The following is a 9,968-nucleotide window of genomic DNA, read 5'->3' as shown; positions in this document are numbered from 1 at the left end:
GCCCAGTGCCAGCTTTGCCCCTTTGACAGAGCCCAGTCAAGTGACTAGGGAGAAAAAATGACAAATATGCAGGAGCTTAGAAAAGGGAAGCTGGCCCCTGACTGGGGGCGGGAGACAGACAATGGGAGCTCAGGATGGATTCCACCAGCAGAGTTGGAAGCCCAGCTGGGGCTCAAGCCAGCACGCCCCCGGGCCGGTCCAACCCACCACAGGGAGCAGTGCGGTTCGGAGAAGGCCCCACAGTCTGCTGAGAATCACTCTTGCTATCCGAGGCTCTAAGGCGAAGACTTTCGAAGGTCCTTTCCTGAGTTCACTCCGGCAGTTCCTGAACTGCCAGAGCATGCCCCTGTTGGCCATGTGGGATTATAGTTGGGTCAGTGGTAGCGGATGGAAAAGAACAGAGAAGAGGAACGTGGAGAGGCTGAAGCCCTGAAGGCTGACCCATGGCGCCAGGGCATTTCTCAGACCTGGCTGGGCAAATCCCAGGGAGCCCCTTGCCCTCTTCTAGGAAATTCTGGAGAAGCTTAGTGCTGCACTAGTCCTTAATCTGCATACCAGGGAACAGGCCAGTCCCAGGCCACATGGGTGAAATGTGGCAGACACAGGCCTGTGGCACTGATCTGTGGACCCTGCTCCCCGCTCCAGCTGCCTCACTGGACCATCCGACGCGGGTGGGCTCTGCTTTCACAGCCTCCATTCCACCAAAGCACCTGGGTGCAAGAGGGGCAAGCTGACCCTCCACCCCAAGAACTTTTCAAACTCTGGGATCCTGCAAAGTCCTGCTCAGAGCTGGGTGCTCAAAGGTGGTCAGGGAGAAAGAAAACAGACCTGAGGGCAAACCCTACCCCCAAAATTGATGAGGGTACAAAAAGCCTGGCTCAACTCCCAAAGTACAGGCCCTCAAAGCCTCACGGATCAGGCAGGGCACAGCCCTGTGCTATGTCACTGGAGAAAACAGGGGACTCCCAGGAGTGGCAGCAGTCACAGATGGACACGCTCTCACCATCCAATTAGGATCCGGGGCTCCTGTGAGCCCAGCCCCCCATGACCGAGCACCCTGGGACAGGAACAGGGAGCCTCTGCCGCACCATCCTGCAGGACCCCTGACTAGAACTTAGCAGGACAGTGTCACGCATTCTGGGGTCAGGTACCCCATGGCCTTCTGAACTAAGGGGCTTGCGCCTTCCTAATGAGGGTAAGCTAGTGGAGCCTGGAAACTCAGAAACATAACTCTGAAACCCTGGAGTCCCCAAATTACCATGGCTTAAGGGGGAAACCCCCTTTGCAAGTCACCGTGAATGTAGGGAGTTAACTCTGGCTAAGTGCTTCAAAATCGTCCAGGGACTGCCACCTGCCAAGCCGGGGCCCGTCCTCGACGCACACAGCAGACCAGGCCAAAGAAGAAACATGACCACATGTCCCCAAGAGTCCAGGGCGATTCCCATTCTGGATGCCCTATCCCCTTCCCTGGCCATATGCTTTTGGTTGTGGTACCTCCTTCTCCCCCATGAGCTCATTATCTTGCTGTCAGTGCCAACTGGTGACTGCCACCAGGCTACCCAAAACTGCAATGGCTTAGCTACAGCTCTGGGGAAATGCTGCCGGGAAAAACAGGTCCCAGATGTTCCTCCAAAGGGAAGAGTTTCCAAAGGGCATAAGGCTCAGTGCCAGCCCTGACTGGGCCTCCTCCCAGACAAACCAAGACCCACTGGGTGGCAAGTGCTGTTTTTAGCGGCCAGGGCTGAGTGTTGAATACATCTCGGCTCTGATGCCCCAGAGTTCCCAGGGGATGGCTGTTACCCTGAGACAGTACGACATTCTGGTTGCTATGGGGACAAAGGCCACTGATCCACCAAGGCCTCAGCAGCCAAGGCAGCACCAGGCTCGGTGGCGCCTAATGGGCTCTGGGCTGACAACCACCATCACAGGCACGAGAGGCTGCTGGGAGGCAGGGCCACCTCGCCCAGCACTGTCTGCACAGGGCTGGGACTTCGAGCCGCCGAGCCATCTCCTGGCAGAGGCATTAGACCTCCTGGGCCAGACATCAAGAGCTCAGGAGGCAGCTGAAGAGCCTCCCCAGGCTTGGGCTCCCTGGGTGTACCCCAGTAGCAAGGCCCAGCAGTGAGGGTCTGGGTCTGACCCTGACTAGCTGTGTATCCCGTGGGAAGTCTCTGTACGTCCACCCTCAGTTTACTCAACTGCAAAGCGTGAACAGCATCTATCCCACCGACCTAGCTAGCCACACAATAACGTTCACAGCACAAATCCTCAGAAACAACATCTCGTGGGGTTACGACCTGGGGCTCTACTAGACCCACTCTGTTCTAATCCCAGATGCACTTCCCCACACACCCCTACCTGGCCCTGTTCTCACCCTCCCATCCCCCTGAGCCACACACACACACACACACACACACACACCCTTTGTAGTATGTTTTCCCAGGTGAAGTACTGGTTCAAATTCTCATTAGAATTCTTTGGTTCCCCAAAATGTCAGCTCTCGTAGACCAGGGCGCTTGATTGTGCCAAGAAGGGACAGAGATGACCAAGTCTGTATCTAAAGTCCTGGCATACTCTCAAATTTTAGTGGGCGTCAGAATCGCATCACCTTGGGGGCTTGTTTAAAATGTGGATCCCCAGGCTTGTCTGGCAGGCATTCGGACTGCCAGGCGGGGCCCGGGAGTCTGCAGTATTAGCCCGTACCCTCGGTGATCCGGTGTGCAGTCTGGGGACACGCTGAGAACCTGGCACTATAGGCTGTCCCACCCTGCACCGCTGTCCCTTCTTGGCCAGCATTTGGAAAGAGAAGGCTGACGACATTCTCCTTCCTCCCCCATCTACACGCACACTGCCACGCGTCCACCCAGGTCCAGTGCAAACAAATCCTTTTCTCTGTGGCTTCCTAGGTGGTGTCCCCTCCCTTAGAATCAGTCACACTTGGATCTGTGTGTCCAGAGCTCTTTATGCCTTAGTTCACGCGTCTGTCCACCCTGCTGGACCAGCAGCCCGAGGCCGGGACTGCCTCGTGGCAAAGTGCGTAGCGCACAGCAACGACAAGCTAATGAGAGCACAACTGTCCTACCACTGGACCGAGGGCCCCCAGTGCCTCCTCCACGACAGTGTCTGTTCTTGCCAGGGTGTCAGGAGGTCACCGTAGAGTCGTACGAGGGGCTTCTGTGAGGCCTGTTGGGCTTTTGTTCTCAGTTCTGAACAACAGAGCCCGTCACACTGGGTGCAGAAGGGGCGGAGCCGGAGCCAGAATGCCGACGAAGCGGCTGCCTGCATTCCAGCACGTTCCGCAGACTGTCTTGGGATTTCTTCCTTTCTCTGTGACACAAGTTATGTACCAAATCCTCCTGGTTGATTTCTGTTTGATTCAATATATACGTGATTTTTGGTTCCGATTTTATTAGGTTACAGGTAATTCTCATGTAACTGTTGATTAAAGTTTAAAAAGATTAGCTTCTCATCCCATAGACCGGAACTCCTCCTGGGTCTGGCTGTAATTTCAGCGCAGAGACTGTTATTGCCGGAGCCTCTGGGAGAGCCTCAAAGCCACACATGGGGAGAGAGGGGACATGGGAGCCCAGCAGGTCATCCGAGCAGCACTGGTGCCAGGACACGGGAGGAGCCACTCGGTCTGCACGTTAGCCCAGCAAACACCTGCTCTGAGCCAGAAGCTGCACTGGGGGCTGAAAAGTGTGGCCATGACCACAGCACAGACCCTGGCCCCAAGGGGCTCCGCATTAGAAAAGACTGGCAGGAGCTCAGGGCATCTGCTGACCCTGGCAGGGGTCAAGAGGGCTTCATGCAGGAAGTGAAAGGAGAGGCTGGAAGGCTGCGGGGGAGGATTCCAGAAAGAACTTTCCACACTGGGCTGTGAAATGGAGACGGCCGTGCCAGCACCCCTAGCCGCAGGGCCACGGAGAGGGTCAAGGGGCAGTGAGCGGAGGCTGTGTCCGCCGTGAAGCGCTGTGCAAAGGGGAGGACGCTGCCGCGGAGCCTGGCTCCCTGCCGTGACCACAGCTATTTTAACAAGGTTCCCAGTGTAACCCTGAGACCAAGTGACCTATTTCGGGTTCTCTGGCAGCATACCCTGAACCAGCAGCCTCGGCTTCCAAAGGGGAAAGTCAGCAGAGCCCTGAGGAAGCCCAGCTGGCCACAGATGGGGGAACCTTCCCTGGAAAGTCTCTTGGAAAAAGAGTGCGATCCGACGGAGGCTGGAACAGGCCTGAGGAATCCCTGTGCCCAGCACGCAGCTCCCAGAGGCGAGAAGAAAGGCAGAGGCGGCCCAGGGCACGTCTCCGGGAGGTCCCCAGGCAGTGAAAGGACAAGGAGCTTCCTTGACGAAATGAGCCATGTCTAGGCGGGGTCCCTCACAGCCCTAGGACACCTCAGTAAGGGCCAATCCAAGGCCCTGCATGAGGATGAGAGTTCTGCAGGCAGCTGGCTACAGGGTGGCCTTTGCATAGCACCATCGGGGCCTGGAATTGGCACTTGCTGCCCCCCAGCCCTGGTGCGGTGCTCACGCAGGAAGAGATCCAAGCTCTCAAAGAACCAGCACGTTCAAAGACGCCTGCAGGCGGAGGGCCCAGGATAAAAAGGTAGCAGAAAGCTCTTCCCCATTTGCTCTGCCCCTTCTGAAATACCACGCAGCTGCCTAAATGCACCCGTTCCCTAGGTAAACGCTGTCCTGCTTACAAAAGCACAAGGCCAGTAAGTCACTCCTAGAATTTAGATTGAAGATTTATATGCAATGATGTTTGCTGTCCGCCACACCCTGGGCCCACGCTGACTGGCTCTATGGCCTTGAGCTCCTTAACCTCCCTGAGCCTGTTTTCTCAACTTGACCTACCTCACAGGGCTCCGGTGAGGATTCACTGCAATGATCTTGTGTGTTACTTGGCAAACTATCTTGGCTTAATGAATGTTTGCCATTATTTTATGACTAATGGTGAAAATGAGAAATGAACGTCCAACAGGAAGGGACTGGTCGATAAGTCATGGCACAGATACATGCCTGCATATTATGCAATCACTAAAACGTTTTCTTGAAAAACATTAAGAGCACATTAAGAGCAAAATTATCGTAAGTAAAAAAAAAAATGGTGTTAAAATAGGTATACTGTATGTTAAAATGTTTATTCTGTATAGTCCCAACTTGGCGATAGAGATATAAGCATATTTTTAAAAGGCACCCGCCTGTAGTCCCAGCTACTTGGAAGGCTGAGGTCTTGGAGTTCAAGACCAGCCTGGGCAATGCAATGAGATCCTACCTCAAAAAAAAAAAAAAATGCTGGCTGGGCACAGTGGCTCACGGTTGTAATCCTAGCACTCTGGGAGGCCGAGGTGGGAGGATCGCTTAGGGCCAGGATCACTTACATCACCAGCTTGAGCAAGAGCGAGACCCCCATCTCTATAAAAAATAGAAAAAATTAACTGGGCATGGTGGTGCATGCCTGTAGTCCCAGCTACTCAGGAGGCTGAGACAGGAGGATCACTTGAGCCCAGGAGTTTGAGGTTGCAGTGAGCTATGATGACATCACTGCACTCTAGCCTAGGGGACAGAGTAAGACTCTTGTCTCAAAAAAAAAAAAAAAAAATCGCTGACAGGAAATTTAACAAGGGTCATAGTGATTATGCTATGTAATAGGATTCAATCAATCCTTTAAACTTTTCTGCTGTTTCTACCTTTCCCCAGTCTTCTGCAATGACTGTGCTTTACTGCACCACCAGGAAAAACAACCAATACATACTCTAAAAGCAGCAGCACTGGCCGCGAGAAAGGCAGGGACTCAGCACTCCGCAGAGCCTGCTCCGGGAAGCTGTCCCCGCACTGGGCAGCTGGCCTTTCTCAGTGAGGCGACCTTCCCGAGAAGTATGGATTTCCTCTGGTTCAAAGCCGAGTCCTCCCGGCTGTCAGGTGTGCTGCTACCCCTCGGGACCAGGAGACCATGCTCAGAGAACCTGCTGCCTTTCTGGCAGACCACAGGCTCCCAGACCAGAACCCAGGCATGCAATGGGGGCTCAGGGGGCCCAGTCCCTTGAATACGCAGATGGAAGCCAAAGTCCCGAGCTTGAGGGGCTCAGAGTCTGGTCAACAGACAGACCAGGAGACAGTGCGGGGAGCAGCCAGCCAAGGTGCGCACACATGTGACAGGAGGGCCCGGCCCAGGATGCAGGAGGCAGGGAGCGAGGCTGGGGGTTAAGGCTGGGTTCCTGGTGGCCAAGAAGCACGTGTGCAGAGGCAGAAAGGCCTGGACACGCAGCCTAAGTCAAGAGCTGATGCTATTCTCTGTGGCCCTTTATGGTGTGAGTGAGGCCGTAGTCTCGGGGGGTGGGCAGGGGATCCTGCCCATCGTGTTAAAGGGGCTGGATTTTATCCTTGAGACTGCAGGAAGCCACTGAAAGATTTTGAGCTGGGGAGAGACCTGTTGATGCCACTCTGAGCCTTCAAAAGCCATTCTAGGGGTGGAGGATGGACCAGAGGGGGCAAGAGAAGTTGAGATGCCAGGTAGGAGCGATTCATAGCAATCGAGACAAGAATTAACACAGGCTGACCAAGATGGGGGCTCTGAGCAGGAGGGAGAGACAGGGCGGATCCGAGAAGTCCTAAGGCAGGAGAGTCTAAAGCAGCGTCCCCAGACCAGGGGGTGGGGGTGGGGGTAGGGATGGGAGGTGGGAGGCGGGTGGTGTAAGCGATGGGGAGTGGCTGTAAATACAGAAGAAGCTTCGCTTGCTCACCTGCCAATTTTCCATGGACGAGGTGGGGGGATGTGGGGGGATGGGGTTCAGGCGATGATGTGCAGCCCAGTTCCTAACAGACCATGGACCGACACCGGGCCGTGGCCCAGGGGTTGGGAGCCGCAGGTCTGAAGGACTAACCAAATCCCTGCGGAAGAGGAGTCAGGGTGAGTCCTCGGAATACTGGGTATTTGCTGGTGCACTGGTCAGGACAGAGGATCCAGGTGGAGGAAGGGGTTCTAAGACGGGGAGGGGTGATGAATCTGGATCTGTGAGCACGGGGTGTCTGGCAAGATGCTCAGTTGAGAGTCACACATGACGTTCTGAGGGTCAGGAGAGGGGTCTGGGCAGAGGAGAGAGAGGATGACCCTGGAGGATGCCAGTGTGATTAAGAGGGAAGAGGGAGAAAGAAAATGGGGGGCAGGAGGGGGTCACAGAGGACAGGGAGGGAAAGGAGGCTGTCATTCATGGATGGTCTCAGCTCAGCAGAGGTCAGGCAGACTGTGAACTGGTAGGGCCCACTGCTCCATACTGGGCCTCTGCTGGAACCTCCTGGTAAGCCCCTAAGGTGCAGGTCCACCCCGGGGTCCCCAGAATCTGCCTGGGCCCCAGCACACACTCAACAGAGGGCGGGGCCTGGGCGTGGCTGCAGCAGGTGGAGGGGCCCACTGTGGCCTCCCAGGGTCTCTCCCTGGGTCTCAGGGAGGGAAGCAGTGTCCCAGGTATCAGACCTCTCCAGCCCTCGGGGGGGAGTAATGTCGGGTGGTGTGCCATGGGAGGGTCCACTGGGGAGTCCTCTCTGGCTCAGGGACCGCCTGGGGCAGAGCAGCCTGGGGCATTTGCTGAGGGACAGTGCCACCTAGTGGGCAGCAGCGCTCACAGCAGGCCTCCGGGCTCTCGGCGCCGGGTCCCTGCACCCTGCCCCAGGCCTGGAGACAGTGGTCCGGGGCTTTTGCCTGTATCAGCAGGACACCGGTGAGAATTTTAGCAGAGATCCACCTGGACCCACTGCTCGGGCAGACGTGCAGGGTCCTGCCCTTAGACTTGCCAGCCCACAGCGGGAGAGCCTCAACTGACCGTGGTTGGAGAGAGAGAGAGAGAGAGAGAGAGAGAGAGAGGGAGGGAGAGAGGGAGAGAGTGAGTGTGTGTGTGTGTGTGTGTGTGTGTGTGTGTGTGTGTGTGTCGGGGGGTGTCTTGAGGCTCACACAGAAAGTAAGAGCTTGTGAAGCACCTCCAGGCACAGCCGCCCCTCCCCTCTTCCACTCTCAGTCCACGGAATCCTCAGGGCCTCCTGCAGCAGGGGTTTCCCCAATGGCTCAGGCCTTGGCAGCCAGGTCAGAGGCGACCGTGCAGGGGGCGGGGGGCAGTGCACAGGGCACCCCAGCAGTGGAGAACCACTCTGGCTGCCCCCCTCCCCACAATTCTTCCCCAGATCCTTCCTTGGCTCCAGGTTCAGCTCCAGGGGCCCCTCCTGAGAGACACAGCCAGGACCCTCCCAGGAGGGCCCCCAACTCCCGGGCCCGCGCGATGGGTCACACCCACCAGCCCACGGCTCACGCCTAGGTGCCAACAGTATTGGGGCCAGGTCATCAGCTGAGGTCACTGTCACCTGCTTCAACAACTTGACATAGCTCATTTTTAATCTCAACTACTGGTTCAGCTAAGCAAGATATAGTCTCCTTAAAATATTTTTTAAACTTCCCCTTATTACAAATATTTTTTAAACTTCCCCTTATTACAAAGAAATGTATGTACGATGTTAAAAAATTAGCCTTACAAAAATGTGTGACTTAGAAAGTGAAAGTCCCTCATATAGTCCCACCTCTGATAAAATGTGCTATTGACAGCCTGGAATAATTCCATCAGGTTTTTTTCCTACACACATATACAGTATGTGTGAGTGTGTGTGTCAGGGGGTATGTGTTGTCTTCTATACTGACACACGGTTCTACAACTTATTTTGCTTTTTTCCATGTGAAGCATTCCACTAGAGGCTTTCCCACCATCCCAGCTCAAATTCAGATTAACTCAGTGGCCCAAGACCAAGTGGGAGGGTCCAGGCGCGGTGGCTCACGCCTATAATCCTAGCACTCCAGGAGACAGAGGCAGGAGGATCTCTTGAGCTCAGGAGCTCAAGACCAGCCTGAGCAAGAGTGAGACCCCACCTCTACTAAAAACAGAAAGAAATTAGCTAGACAACTAAAAATATACAGAAAAAATTAGCTGGACATGGTGGCGCATGCCTGTAGTCCCAGCTACTCGGGAGGCTGAGGCAGAAGGATTGCTTGAGCCCAGGAGTTTGAGGTCGCTGTGAGCTAGGCTGAACCCATGGCACTCTAGCCCGGGCAACAGAGCAAGACTATGTCTCAAAAAAAAAAGCTAAGCGGGAGGAAGGTGAGTCCCTAGGACTAAGAGTTGAGGGTTTCAGGTAGACCTGGTCCAGGAGCCAGAAGACAGGGCCCCATGCTAGAAACCCACTTCTACCCCAGGAGCGGAGTCCTCTCGCAAGAGATATAGGGAAGGGGCAGGCAGATGCCACACGGAACAGGCTGTCACCTACTGCCCGGGCACGCCTGGCAGGCACACCCAGGCACCCTACTGGCGTGTCCTAGATTTTTGCTGAATTGGGTGCACAAGCCAGGTCACACCCAGCATCAGAGCTTGGGAACTGGCCCCTGTACTAGGGCAGAGCCCCAAGACACCCTGGAGAACAAGGGCTGGCTGGTGATCCAGGCCAGGCCCCATACACCAACCAGCCTCACAGCACAGCAAATGCACCCATCAGCACTCTGCTTCTGAGAGCCCTTGCACGTCTGGACATGCTACGGGTTGCAATATTTTGTGGCCAATAAGTCCAGCAAAGCATAAACAGAATAAAAGAAAGGACTCTGGCGATGCTTGTTAGAATTCTGGGCCTCACTGTCAGGATAAGCCTTCCAGAGAGGGAGAGCCTTGCTAAGCGGCCAAGGGACGCAGAGCTGTCTGGCAAGCTGCAGGTTTGCATCCTGGGCCTCCCCGGTAACTTGCTGCATGACCAAGCGCCTTATGGCTCCTGAACCCAGTGTCCTTGCTTATTAAGTGGAATTAATACAAATAGTAGCTACCCACAACAAAATGAAATCAGTGCCTGCTACACAACAAACACTCAAATGTTACATGTTTCTACGATGATTGTGGTCACTCAAAAAATATGACGTTCTGAGGGTCAGGAGAGGGGTCTGGGC

At 55.1% G+C, this 9,968-nt stretch overlaps 1 protein-coding gene across 3 annotated transcripts in view; it reads right to left on the bottom strand.

The window, feature by feature from the left end:
* CTNNBIP1 (catenin, beta interacting protein 1) overlaps positions 1-9,968 on the bottom strand; it is a 51,818-nt gene that overhangs the window by 11,530 nt on the left and 30,320 nt on the right. The gene's annotated exons all lie outside the window — the stretch shown is intronic.

This window comes from Propithecus coquereli, unplaced genomic scaffold (genome assembly GCF_000956105.1).
Source record: "Propithecus coquereli isolate 6110/MARCELLA unplaced genomic scaffold, Pcoq_1.0 Scaffold77, whole genome shotgun sequence".
Classification (NCBI taxonomy): Eukaryota; Metazoa; Chordata; class Mammalia; order Primates; family Indriidae; genus Propithecus; species Propithecus coquereli.
This window is presented reverse-complemented; position numbering and strand designations above follow the sequence as displayed.